The following is a 14,381-nucleotide window of genomic DNA, read 5'->3' as shown; positions in this document are numbered from 1 at the left end:
TTATGGTTATTGATTTCCTAATTGGAAATATAAGGTTTTTTTTTTTTGGCCGTGCAACTTGCAGGAGCTCAGTTCCCCAACCAGGGATTGAACCCGGGCCCCGGCAGTGAAAGCCGGGAATCCTAACCACTAGGCCACCATGGCACTCCCAAGAAATACAATTTTATAAGAGCTTTAGGTCCTACATCGTATGGGTTTGAGGTGATGCTTCTGGTGCCAGTAAAAAAATTTCTCTGATGTTCAGAATTATTTTCTTTCCTGAAATAGCACTAAAAATGGTTTTGAGGGCTTCCCTGGTGGCGCAGTGGTTGAGAGTCCGCCTGCCGATGCAGGGGACACAGGTTCGTGCCCCGGTCCGGGAAGATCCCACATGCCGCGGAGCGGCTGGGCCCGTGAGCCATGGCCGCTGAGCCTGCGCATCCAGAGCCTGTGCTCCGCAACGGGAGAGGCCGCAACGGTGAGAGGCCCGCGTACCGCAAAAAAAAAAAGAAAAAAAAAAAAAATGGTTTTGATTGATCATAACACATGCATTTTAAAATGGGCTAAAATTGATTACAGCCGTACTATTTGATTTAAACAAAACCCAGATTGTAGGGATAACTCCAACAAAGGCATTAGCAGCATCACTTTCATTTTCTGTGTCTGTGCTAATTGCGTAGACAGATTTTTCCTTTTAGCAAACAGATACTGGTAAAACATCTTTAGCTGTTTTGCCACCGTTAATTGATGGCAGGCAGGCCTTCAATGCCTATAAATTTGATGTATGTTCAGCAAAGCCACACATTTTAAATCTTGACTTTTAAGGTTTTGTAAGTGTTAAATATGTTTTAACTCACGACGAGAAGTGCTTAAATTACATATTACTCAAGCATACTTGAAGAAGTTGGGTAAATCGTTTTGGATGCTTTCAGTTTTCTGTCCTCTAATTGAATTAACTTTGGAAACGCTCCTGTCTGCTCACAAAGTTGAAGCGAGTGGATTTTGTACCCACCAGTGCAGGTCGCAGGCTACAAACCCAGTAAGATTTGTACCCGTGTTCCAAGAGTGCTTACTGAGTATTTTTCAGCAACTTAAAGTGTGCCACTTATTGGCTCATACTAACCTGAATTACTACGTGTTCACGTGTTCTGTTTCTCTTCTGGAGAAGACTCGCTATGCATTGCTATTTTATTAAATATGTATTTATGGTTGTCGATGGTGATGGTGATGGTGGTGATGAGGATGATGACGACTTTTACCGAGAAAGCCAAGGACAGGAGAAAAGGCCAGATAGGAGGAAATAAGGGCATGAAGAAAAGCAAGGGGCAGAATTTCTGGGCGAGCCAGCCAGTCCTGTCACTCTGCTCTGCTCCCACGGGCCATGTTTCAGTTTTGCAGGCACTCTTGCCTCTTTCTTTAGATGGAAACAAATCTCATTTTAATTGTAAAAGCCTTCATTAACAGTGAATTTAACAATGAACAAGAAATAGATAACTAATAAGGACCTACTGTATAGCACAGAGAACTCTACTCAGTACTCTGGAATGACCTATATGGGAAAGAATCCAAAGAATCTAAAAAAGAGTGGATATATGTATATGTATAGTATAACTGATTTACTTTGTTGTACACCTGAATCTAACACGACATTGTAAATCAACTCTACTCCAATAAAAATTTTTTAAAAAAGAAGTAGATTTGCTGGTGAAGATGTGGAGGAAAGGGACCCTTCCTACACTGTTGGTGGGAATGTAAACTGGTGCAGCCAATACGGAAAACAATATGGAGGTGCCTCAAAAAATTAAACATAGAACTACCATATGATCCAGCAATCCCACTTCTGGGTATCTAAAGGAAATGAAACCATGATCTTGAAGAGATAGCTATACCCCCATTTTCATTGCAGCATTAAATAGCCGAGGTAGGGAAACAACCAAATGTCTGTCAACCGATGGACGAATGGATTAAGAAAATGTGTATATATATACAATGGAATAATATTCAGCCTTTAAAAGGGAAGGAAATCCTATCATTTGCAGCAACATGGTGAAACTGGAGGGCATTATGCTGAGTGAAATAAGCCAGACAGAGAGAGACGGAGTGGTATCACTTATTTGTGGAATCTAAAAGAAAAAGAATAGTCAAACTTATAGAAGCAGAGAGTTGAAAAGTGGATGCCAGGGGCTGAGGTTGGGGAAAATAGGGAGAGGTCTGTAAAGAGTAAAATCTTTCAGTTATAAGATGAATAAAGTCTGAGGACATAATATATAATGTGGTGACCACAGTTGATAACACTGTACTGTGTGATTGAAATTTGCTAAGAGAGTAGAACTTAGATGTTCTCACCAAAAATAAAAAGGTGGGGGGGTAAATATGTGAGGTGATGGGTGTGTTAATTAATGGGGGAATCCTTTCACAATATATACGTATATCAAATTATCGAATTGGTACACTTTATCTTACAATTTTACATGTCAATTTTACCTCAATAAAGCTAGGAAAAGAGAAGTAAATTTGCAGATTTTTAATTAACCAAATGCAAAAAAAAAAAACTTGGTATTTGAGTAGTCAACATAATAACATTCAACAAGAACGCAGCCCAACTCAGTTTTCCAAAGAATTGATTATTTTATATTTTAAAAGATTTCTTTTCTCCTACATCCTAGAAAGTCCAAAGCAGTGCCATGCACCTGGCAAGGAGAGGAGAAGAAAATGTTGTCTCATATTATTGAACAAGTGCATACACACCAGGAGGACCACTTTGAATCAGGCTTGAGCCAAATCATACTTAACAAAGGTGGCCCAGGGAAGGGGTGGGGACCAGGAGACAGAAGCATCCCATGAAGCACAAGCCCAGCAGAATCAGTTCTCACCCCTGTGACCCAGGCATTATACCCGTGACGCCAGCACAGACACAGCTGTTACTTACTGCTGTCCTTGCCTGGAGCAGCTGAATGGCTTTCACCTAAACCATAGAGAACATCCTTGGTAAGTGCATTCAAAATCGCCACTGTGTTTATGTCATAAAAGGGAGGTATAAGGAGACATTACTTAGATTAGAATTGCTCTTTGCTTGTCTAGTGAAATTATTACATAATTAATATTCTTGTTCCCGTAAGAGTTTATTCTGCACAACAGAATGTTTTGAAGAAAAGCAATGCCAAACTTTGGTTTCATTTGACACATTCCAAACAAAGCTCTAGTGTAAACCTAGAGTAGGAGGGCAATGCAGAGTCCCTAACTCTGGGGCGCAGCAGGTACAAAACATTTAAAAACTTCCAATGTCTGAAAAATTGCATATTAAAGATTCCTAAGCCAGGCGTAGTCAAGAATTCTACAGCCAAACTATTTACAGTAAGTCCTCTACATACACGTGAGTTCGGTTCCGAGAGTGGGTTTGTCCAATTCGTTCGTAAGTCCAACAGAGTTAGCCTAGGTAGCCAACTAACACAATTGACTATATAGTACTGTACTGTAATAGGTTTATAATACTTTTCACATAAATAATACGTAAAAAACAAACAAAAAATAAACATTTTTTAATCTTCCAGTCCAGTACCTTGAAAAGTACAGCAGTCCAGTACAACAGCTGGCACACAGGGGCTGGCATCGAGGGAACAGGCAAGAAGAGTTACTGACTGGGGGAGGGAGAGGAGGCGGGAGACGGTAGAGCTGAAGGGTCGTCAGCAATAGCAGACGGAGGGCGAGGTTTAATTTCACTCGCGCCTGATGGTGATGGAATGCACGGTCGCATCTTTGAAAGTTCACAACTTGAAGGTTCGTATGGAGGGGACTTACTGTACAGCATTTTAGTCAACGTCTATGTTTAAAAAAAATCACTCATAAAGTGATTTAATATAGCATCTCTGCTTAAAAACTGCAGCATGTCATTAGTGAATAACTTCGGAGTGCACTGAAAATGGACACTTCATTTTCAATTTTAAGAATGAAATACAATACCAATTTAACTATTGCTTAAATACCTGGAAAGTCAAACTGTCTTTCCTAGGTAAGTTTTCCATTTGGGCGAAACCGCTCACATGAGAGGTAGCATCACCCACAGAGGGACTATTTTATGGCAATCATAGCACTAAAGCACATTGGCTAGTATATACTGTATAAATCACAACATCAGAGGGGTTCCTGACCTTGGCATATTGGAAGTCCCCAAAACACAGCAGATCGGGTAACCCTTAAGTGCAAAGATAATTCTCTATAGGAAGGAATCGCTGTCGTGGTCTCTTCCTTGATGGGAACATGGGTGGAAGGCAGTTATGTGCAGTCCTGGGTGGGGTTGGGTTAAACCTGACAGAAACGGCAGCCAAGGTGCTGAGGGCAAAACCAGAGATGTGGTAACAGAAGAGTGAGACAATGCAGGCAGCATGTGGTCATATCCATCCCGAGGAGAGAGATTTCAATAGCCTGCCTCATCTTCTAGCTTAGCCTTTGGGAACACACACTCACGGGGCTCCGGAGAGCACTCCGCACCGTGCGCAGCTGCACGGGTGTTGATGGTGAACAGCAGATGTGAGCAGGCCGGTGCCGGTGCCGCAGGCAGCCCGGGCTGCAGCTGTCGGCATAGCACTGCATCGCTGCATGCAGGGGTGCGCTGGCCCCAGCTCCCCAGCTGCAGCACCAAGCTTGCAGGAGGGGCTTCTGTATTTTCGCCTTTGCGGGGTGGCCGAGGTGCAGCTCTGCAGTAACTAGGCCCACCTGATCCCTCCCTTCACACGAATGTGGTCTCTGCCCAGAGCACACGATTAAGCCCCCTTTTCTGCTTTCTCCTCCTCCTTTTGCTGTCAGTGTGAATGGCACCTCTCCCCTGCCCCCTCGCCCAGCTAAACTGGGGCGGCAGATCCCTGTTTTTAATCATTATCTGTGCACTTATGTGCTAGATCTTACTTATTAGGGCGTCCAACCCCTGCCTTTTATAAAGGATATGAATAGCCAGAGAGTTAGGCAAGTGCTTAGAATTGCTTCCTTAGATTAACTGTGGCGCCCTTGGCTGTGTCTGTAACATCTGAAAGGTCAGGGACATCTGAGAGCCCATTTGCCTGTAAACAAACAAATCTGACTATTAGGTGATAAAGCCAACGCACAGTCCAAAGGAAGGAACCAAACCGCGTTCTGCCTTTTTCTTTAGCTTGCCAGCAAGCAGCTGTTCTCCGGTCCTCTTCTTCCCATACACCAGCTGAGTGGGAAGAAGTATTTTTACCCCTCTCTCTCCTTCCCACTTCGCCATGCCAGGGATGCGTCATTTCTTTCTTTACCCCTCTGGTGAAGCTGTTGGTTAATAAGAGCTGGGGGAGGGGTGGGAGTTCTGATCTTCAGGGTCCTCGGGTCTTGTGTATAAAGTGAGGGGTCCTTCCTGGTCCAGCTCAAACGTACCGACAGCCTCTGAGCACCCAAGTTCTGCATTTAATTCTGCTGAGTCTTTTTTCTTTCTTCTGTCTTCTACTATCTTAATGTGGAAGTGCCAGCTCCCCAGAGGAAACAGCCAGGAAGTGGATACAGGAGAGAATTAAGGGATGCTGGGGAGGAAGTAAGGGTGATGAGAATGGAGACACCAAACACAGAGGTTTGCAGGCTTAACCCGCATGAAGACGATACGAGGAGCTTGCATAAATTCAGATCCCCAGATCTCCCCGACTACTTGAATTTGGATTCAGTAGCTCTAGGATGGAAGTATTGGACCCCAGAATCTACATTCTGGCGCCCTGATAATATCATAAAAGTGAGTCTTGCATGTTTTCCTGTCCCACAAGAATCAAGTACCTGTGGCTTGAGCTCCCTGATCTAAGTCAGTGCTTCCGAGTGATGTGTGCTCAGATACTGCTTCCCAGGGGGTGGCCCAGGGACCCTTGACCAGCCTCATCCATTTCCCTTGCTGTGTTTTCCAAATACTGTCACTGTTCTGAGTGTGCTGATGTGAAAGAGGTTGTGAGGCACTGGCTAAGCCGTACTGTTTTAGAATCCCATACAGGCTAACTATCCCTTGAATAATAAAGTTAATTTCAGAGGAATTATAAATAAACTAAAAGAGGAGAGTAGAAAGGATATAGTTTGGGGCCAGGTTGGGGTTCAGGAGAGGTCCACTGCACCAATCCAGAGAGACAGAAAGCCCTGGCGAAAGGGAGGATGCCACAGTTCACATTTTTCAGACAAGGGATGCTCTCTTGTTGTGTCAAATCACTGCTGCTTCTCTTTCTTTCACCTTTTGACAGCGGTTCTCACTGCCTTGTGTTTTTAAAGCATGTCGTAGGATGCTGCTTGACTGTCCAGGAAGATAGTACTCACCCATCAGCTGTACAGGTTCACAGGCACATCTGGTGAGAATTCAGAGGGATTTTGTTCCTTGTTTTGAGATCAGGGAATGGCATCATGTCAGTGACAGCACATCTGCTGAACTTGTCTTTGACATCAGCATCTGGAAAGATAGAGATCAGGTGGCCTTCCTCTGCCAACCAGAGCCCATGCCGCGTTCAGACAAGTTCCTCCTCGTATATGATTTTCGGCCTCCCAGGCTGCAGGCAGTGTCGGGTGACAGGGTGGCCAGTGTTCCGGGTGCTCTCACCCTCCGGTTCCTTGTCCTTGACTTGTCCTTTCCTGACTGGTGTCTGCCAGAGGGTTCAGAGCAACCGTAGCAAAGAGCACCTGTTGCTCTGAAAGCCTGTCACACCTGCTCCCGCTGGAGGTGCTGCAAGGGGTGGAGGTGGAGGTGCCAGTAATTTAAGATGGTCTTATTGGCAATTTAGTTAAACCTGCTGTGCTGTACTGTCTCAAAGCAGGAAGGTAAATGAACGTTCTAGTGACTGAATCAGCTGGCATTTGAAAGGGGGGGAGCAAGAGAGAGACACCTCCCTGGGAATGTTGACAGGTGAAAAATGACCCAGAAGAATCCTTTGTTAAAGAGTCAGCTTGGCTGGCACAGGTACTAAAAACCAACTCATATTTGCTATAATTTGCTTAAGATTTCTGCTAAAAGTCCCTGCCCATTTCACCAGCACACAGAGGACAGGGGATGGGTTTTACACATTGTTGTTTTCTACCTACATGCTTTTCTTTTGAATATCAACTCTCAATTATTTGTAATATCGCAAATACACAATTATGGTTTAAAAAAATCCACAGATTATTTTGAGTTGACTTTTACACGTAGTTTTATATTTACATATGAAAATGGGTGTGCTTCATGCTTGGAGAATTCATGTTTAACAAAGTAATGAAGCCCATCTCCCTCTGCAAATGTTGGCAGTCTGCCCAGTTCCTGTCTGACTCCTTTTATGGGCTCTTATCTATAACCCATGATGTCCTGGGATTCAATATTAGCAACCCTTAGACATTTCGGCTAGTAGGAGAGATAAAGTTAAATGTTTGCATTTCTACCTTTGTCTCTTGACAGAATGAATGGGGGTTGCAAACGTGAAGCACGCTGGCTGTGCTGAGCAGGCTTGGTGGTGCTGAAGGGGGCAAAGGATTTGGTAGCACATGATGTGGGTCTGAATCCCAGTTCTGCTGCTCAACAGTATAGCCCTGAGCAAGTAATTTTGTCTCTCAAACATCGGACTCTCACCAGCTAAGGGTCAGCATCCTCAGTGGCCTGCTTACCTCCTGGGGTGTGTGTGAAGGTCAAAGAGGATGGGAGATATGAAACCACTTAGTAAACTGCAGCTCGGTCTTTTATATTTCAAATAGTCTAGGGCTCCAGTGCTAGTAGGTCTCCTACACGTTAACAAAGCGGTATCTTGGCTTGAGCAAGCGGTCATTCTCATAGTGATCAAGAATGAGATTTTCTATACACAGAGAGATAGGCCGCCCCAAATAAATTGCAAATTAACTTTCAGCTTACTTCAAAGTTTCTTTTCAAGCTGCAAGAGTATGAGAAGGAGGCATCAGAACAGATATCCTCATGCCGAAATCAGGAAAACTCGAATAGAGGCTCAAAGACAGTGGTGTAGCTTCCACACCTCTGACCTGCCCAGGGTGCAGATCTTGTCTTTCTCTCCTCTCCCACCCCCAGACCCTGAGGTGATCTCATTTAACCCTGTGGTGTTGAATGCCATCTATATGGTGAAGATGCTGGAAGTTACAGCTCCAAATTGAAACTTTCCCTGAGCTCCAAACATATACCCAGTTACATTTTCAGTACTGTCACTTGGTTATCTAACAGGTACTAGAAAATTAACATGGCCTATACTGAGCCATTGATCTCCTCTTCAAGTCCACTTCCCACCGAGCCTTAAATATTTCAACCAAATGGCAGGACCAATATAGCTCAGATCAAAATTACAGGAATCATGCATGCTAGACTCTGCCCTGGAGCCTACCAGGGTTCAAAGCTCTGCCGCTTATTAGCTCTGTGACTTTGGATAAATTACTTAATCGTTCTGTGCCTCAGTTTCCTTATCTGAAAATGGGAACCATACAGTACCTATCTTTTCATATTTTTTTGGTGAAGATAAAATATGTGTTAGTACACATCAAGCACTCACAACGGTGCCTAGAGCGTTGTAGGTTCTATGGAAGGGTTTGCTGTTGTTATCATTTACTCATGCCTTATCTAAATTTCATTAGCTCTACTTCCAAAGCATACCTTGAACTGGATGACTTTTCACTATCCCAATACCACAACCCCAGTCCAGACCATCATTCCAGCTCTGCAGAATTCCCGGGCCCTTCCTACTCGCCTCCCTGTCTTTGCTCTCCCTCTGCTCTGTCCATCCTTGGCAGAGCAACCAGAGTCTAGGCTCCTTACCTGCAAGTCCCACCTGTTCTAGTCTTGCTTTCCTTTCCAATCTCATTCCTGTTCCCTACCTCATTCAGGATGGTCTAGCTGCCATGATGGCTCATTTGCATCACTTAATTCTCAGCTCAAATGGCATGTCTTCTAGGAGACCTTCTCTTGTCTCCACCATCAGAGGCCTCCTCTACCAGCCACTGCCCACCATCGTCATATCCTCTTTTCCTCATAGGCTTAGCAGGATCTGAAACGACCATATTAATGGACAGGCCTAGAGGTCCCTGTTCATTTCATCCCATGGAATCTCAGGTCCTTGACTGGGAGGACCCACTTTGTCTACTTTGTTGCCATGCTCTGACAGTTCTGAACTTTACCTGATGCTTGAGAGCCTGTAAAACAGTAAAGTCTAAGAAATCCCCCCATCCTTTGTATCTGAGAAATGATTTGCTTGCAAAGAACCATCCTTCATCATACACCATGATCAAGTGGGGTTTATCCCAGGAATGGAAGGATTCTTCAATATATGCAAATCAATCAATGTGATACACCATATTAACAAATTGAAGGATAAAAACCATATGATAATCTCAATAGATGCAGAAAAAGCTTTTGACAAAATTCAACACCCATTTTTGAAAAAACTCTCCAGAAAGTAGGCATAGAGGGAACTTTCCTCAACATCATAAAGGCCATGTATGACAAACCCACAGCAACATCATTGTCAATGGTGAAAAACTGAAACCATTTCCACTAAGATCAGGAACAAGACAAGGTTGCCCACTCTCACCGCTATGATTCAACATAGTTTTGGAAGTTTTAGCCACAGCAATCAGAGAAGAAAAATAAATAAAAGGAATCCAAATCGGAAAAGAAGAAGTAAAACTGTCATCGTTTGCAGATGACATGATACTATACATACAGAATCTTAAAGATGCCACCAGAAAACTACCAGAGCTAATCAATGAGTTTGGTACAGTAGCAGGATACAAAATTAGTGCACAGAAATCTCTTGCATTCCTATACACTAATGATGAAAAATCTGAAAAAGAAATTAAGGAAACACTCCCATTTACCATTTCAACAAAAGAAATAAAATACCTAAGAATAAACCTACCTAAGGAGACAAAAGACCTGTATGCAGAAAACTATAAGACACTGATGAAAGAAATTAAAGATGATACAAACAGATGGAGAGATATACCATGTTCTTGGATTGGAAGAATCAACATTGTGAAAATGACTCTACTACCCAAATCAATCTACAGATTCATTGCAATCCTTATCAAACTACCAATGGCATTTTTCACAGAATTAGAACAAAAAATTCACAATTTGTTTGGAAACACGAAAGACCCCAAATAGCCAAAGGAATCTTGAGAAAGAAAAATGGAGCTGGAGGAATCAGGCTCCAAGACTTCAGACTATACTACCAAGCTACAGTAATCAAGACAGTATGGTACTGGCACAAAAACAGAAATATAGATCAATGGAACAAGATAGAAAGCCCAGAGATAAACCCACACACATATGGTCACCTTATCTTTGATAAAGGAGGCAAGAATATACAATGGAGAAAAGACAGCCTCTTCAGTAAGGGGTGCTGAGAAAACTGGACAGCTACATGTAAAAGAATGAAATTAGAACAAGCCCTAACACCATACACAGAAATAAACTCAAAATGGATTAAAGACCTAAATGTAAGGCCAGATGCTATAAAACTCTTAGAGGAAAACATAGGCAGAAAACTCTCTGACATAAATCACAGCAAGATCCTTTGTGACCCACCTCCTAGAGAAACGGAAATAAAAACAAAAATAAACAAGTGGGACCTAATGAAACTTAACAGCTTTTGCACAGCAAAGGAAACCATAAATAAGATGAAAAGACAACCCTCAGAATGGGAGAAAATATTTGCAAAGAAAGCAACTGACAAAGGATTAATCTCCAAAATATACAAGCAGCTCATGCAGCTCAATATCAAAAAAACAAACCACCCAATCCAAAAATGGGCAGAAGACCTAAATAGACATTTCTCCAAAGAAGATATACAGACTGCCAACAAACACATGAAAGGATGCTCAACATCATTAATCATTAGAGAAATGCAAATCAGAACTACAATGAGGTATCACTTCACACCAGTCAGAATGGCCATCATCAAAAAATCTACAAGCAATAAATGCTGGAGAGGGTGTGGAGAAAAGGGAACCCCCTTGTACTGTTGGTGGGAATGTAAATTGATACAGCCACTATGGAGAACAGTATGGAGGTTCCTTAAAAAGCTAAAAATAGAACTACCATATGACCCAGCAATCCCACTACTGGGCGTATACCCTGAGAAAACCATAATTCAAAAAGAGTCATGTACCACAGTGTTTATTGCAGCACTATTTACAATAGCCAGGACAGGGAAGCAATCTAAGCAACCTGTCAACCTTTATCCATCGACAGATGAATGGATAAAGAAGGTGTGGCACATATATACAATGGAATATTACTCAGCCATTAAAAGAAATGAAATTGAGTTATTTGTAGTGAGGTGGATGGACCTAGAGTCTGTCATACAGAGTGAAGTAAGTCAGAAAGAGAAAAACAAATACCGTATGCTAATGTATATATATGGAATCTAAAAAAACCCAACCAAACAAAAAATGGTTCTGAAGAACTAGGGGCAGGACAGGAATAAAGACGCAGACATAGAGAATGGACTTGAGGACACGGGGAGGGGGAAGGTAAGCTGAGATGAAGTGAGAGAGTGGCATGGACACATATACACTACCAAATGTAAAATAGATAGCTAGTGGGAAGCAGCCGCATAGCACAGGGAGATCAGCTGGGTGCTTTGTGACCACCTAGAGGGGTGGGATAGGGAGAGTGGGAGAGAGACGCAAGAGGGAGGGGATATGGGGATATATGTGTACGTATAGCTAATTCACTTTGTTATAAAGCAGAAACTAACACACCATTGTAAAGAAACTATACTCCAATACAGATGTTTAAAAAAAAAAAGAACCATCCTTCCCCAAAATGACTTAAAGTTCATGGATGCCCCTTGTTTACCTATAACAAGGTCAGACACAGACCTTCCAAGTTTCTATTCTTTGCCTTATAAATGACTAGCTGAACTGCTTGTCTCTACTGAGCAATTGGATCGAAATATTTATTAACCAAACTTTGCTTAATATTCTCTCCTTCCCTGAGGCCACTGAACTGTGGCCCACCCTCAGCCTGAGCCAGCAGGCAGGTGAGAATACGTTGGCTGCAGGGTAAACTGTCCTCTGATCTACTGTCTGATCAGACCACTCCTTCACCCCACTCTCCCACACAGATTCTTTCTAGCCTTTTCACTCCTCCCTGTAAAAGAAAAACCCTTGTTTAACTGTTGAGGTATTCACAGATCTTATGGCCACAGCTTTTTTTGTATTGTAACATTCCTCTTCTCCTACTGCAATAATTCTTTTCCTCCCTTGCAATAATCTTTCTGAATAGTCTCTCTTAAATAAATCTGGGATTGTTTTTTTATTTGACAGTTTCCAGTGTCTAAAAGGCGCCTGGCCCATCGTAAGTGCTTAATGGATATCTATTATGGAATAAAAATAGAGTGTCATTTGGGATTCTAGTCAAAATACTGCAGCTTCTGTATGGCAGCCCTGTGCATGGTGGATCTGTTAGGGAACCGCTGACCAAAACCGCCCGCCTTGGTGAGGCACGATGGTAACCACTTGCCTGAGCTGTCTCACAACAGGAGGTCCCGATAAGAAACACGGTGCTTGCACGGTGCTACCACCGAAAACTAACCGGGAGAATTCGAGAGGGGCGGAAAGGAGGGAGGAGATGCCAGCCCATAACATATCCTACCAACCTCCCGGAATCCTTCTTGCTGGAATCCATCTTGGCTGAGAGAGGCGCATGCCACCCGGAAGGATGCTGAGTCAGACCAGATACGGGCAACAAGCAAGATGACTGGCCAGAGACAACCCGGAAACTAACCCCATTACCATAAAACCTGAGACTGTGAGCCACGTGCCAGAGCAGTTCTCCTGGGTTCCCTTACCCCACGATCTCCGCCCAGGCGCCCCTTCCTAGTAAAGTCTTTTGCTTTGTCAGTACGTGTGTCTCCTCAGACAATTCATTTCTGAGTGTTAAGACAAGAGCCCACTCTTGGGCCCTGGAAGGGGTCCCCCTTCCTGCAACAAATCTAATGCTCATTGCTTAATACCCCCTCCCACCACCAACTGCTATGAAGCACACAGACAAGGCATCCAAGCCAAGAGTAGGTGGCTGATGGTAGAAATGGAATTGCCATTTACCCAGCCACTTCTTTCATTCTTATTCACTTGCAGAAAAAATGCCTGCCCTGGTCGTCTCAAGAGTTTAGTTCCCTCATTCTCCACTCTAGCCATCACTGTGTACCACCTGGACTGGGATGCTGAATAAAGATGCTGAATAAAGATGGGTGTGTCTTTGTATCTGCAGGAGGCCAACTACCCATGTAATCCAGGGCTATTATTATAAGTAAAATTCCCCACTTTTCAAGGAGATATTTAGCATCTTATACATTTTGTGTCAAATTTGTGTTGTATTCTTGGTTACATTTAAAAATTAAAACCAACAGGAACAAAACAAAGTAAAATAAAATACTCACTAAGCCCTAAATACTGCCACCCCAACACACACACACAATCTTCCATTATTTTTACATTTTTCTTTGCTTTAGATCACCCGTGCTTAGTCTCAGTCTGACTGTAATTTTATGGGAAAAATTATCTTCAGCCTTGAAAGATAGAGCAACTCCTATATTTTCCATGTACTGTTTAAACAGCTATGATTTAAAAAAACCAAACTTTCCACACCAGTTTAGTTTTTCCTCTTCTCGTGACTAACCTAAGCATCCTGCTTAATTGCAAATATATTAAATGATAATCATGACTGAGGTACATAGCTAATTTGGGTCTGTTGCCTTCTTACCTGCATAACAAACGAGCTTTGCAAGTTGGTATGATTATGTTTCAAGACCCATAAAATATGCTTCATTTTATCATAACTGTATTGTCATTTTGAGTTAATTTATTTAAGAAAATTCTGCTCATCTTAAGGAATCTATCTCAGGACCGGGCATGGAAAAGGGCGTCAATTAACTCTTTATTGGTGGGTTGATCATGGAAAGAGACTCTGCCATTCATGGGCCCTGGTGGTTACTCAGCACAATAAAAAATGCTGACACCAGCTGTTCTGGTGATAAGAGAGTCATTCTGAACTTGTAAGAATTAGAAATGGCTAATTATTCCGGATAAAAATTTTTAAAAGCAACATTCGGTTTATTTTAAACATTTCACGTGTCAGGCAATCAGGTAATTTGTTGAGTACCCTCATCGTGCTTGGTGTTGCACTAGCAGCCAATGGGTGATTAAAAAAATGGCATAAGAGCTTTTCTTTCACCACTCTTTTACAGAATCTATTTTTATTTTGTTGCCATTTGCTTGGATTAGTTTAAGCATTCTTTGAATTTATTTTCCTTACATTACTGATGTGTTCCTTTATTCCAGCTGAAATTGGCTCTATTTCTCTCAGTTTAAATCTTCTTGACAGTTATTGATAATGCCATTTCTCTACCCAGTGAATCACTTCACCCAGGACATACTTAATTCCTTTAAGCTTTTCT

At 42.5% G+C, this 14,381-nt stretch overlaps 1 protein-coding gene and 1 long non-coding RNA gene across 2 annotated transcripts in view; one reads left to right on the top strand and one right to left on the bottom strand.

Moving 5' to 3' along the window:
- Nucleotides 1-14,381, top strand: part of CLVS1 (clavesin 1) — a 225,284-nt gene that overhangs the window by 40,573 nt on the left and 170,330 nt on the right. The window lies entirely within an intron of this gene.
- LOC114895613 lies at nucleotides 1,735-6,330 on the bottom strand. Its single transcript, XR_003793599.1, has 3 exons — nucleotides 6,277-6,330; nucleotides 2,909-2,944; nucleotides 1,735-2,669 (listed from the first exon to the last, which is right to left on the bottom strand). It is a non-coding gene; the product is annotated as an uncharacterized LOC114895613 (long non-coding RNA).

This window comes from Monodon monoceros, unplaced genomic scaffold (genome assembly GCF_005190385.1).
Source record: "Monodon monoceros isolate NGI ecotype Baffin Bay Population unplaced genomic scaffold, NGI_Narwhal_1 Super_Scaffold_14, whole genome shotgun sequence".
Classification (NCBI taxonomy): Eukaryota; Metazoa; Chordata; class Mammalia; order Artiodactyla; family Monodontidae; genus Monodon; species Monodon monoceros.
Note: the sequence above shows the minus strand (reverse complement) of the source record. Positions and strands in the feature narration are given on the sequence as shown.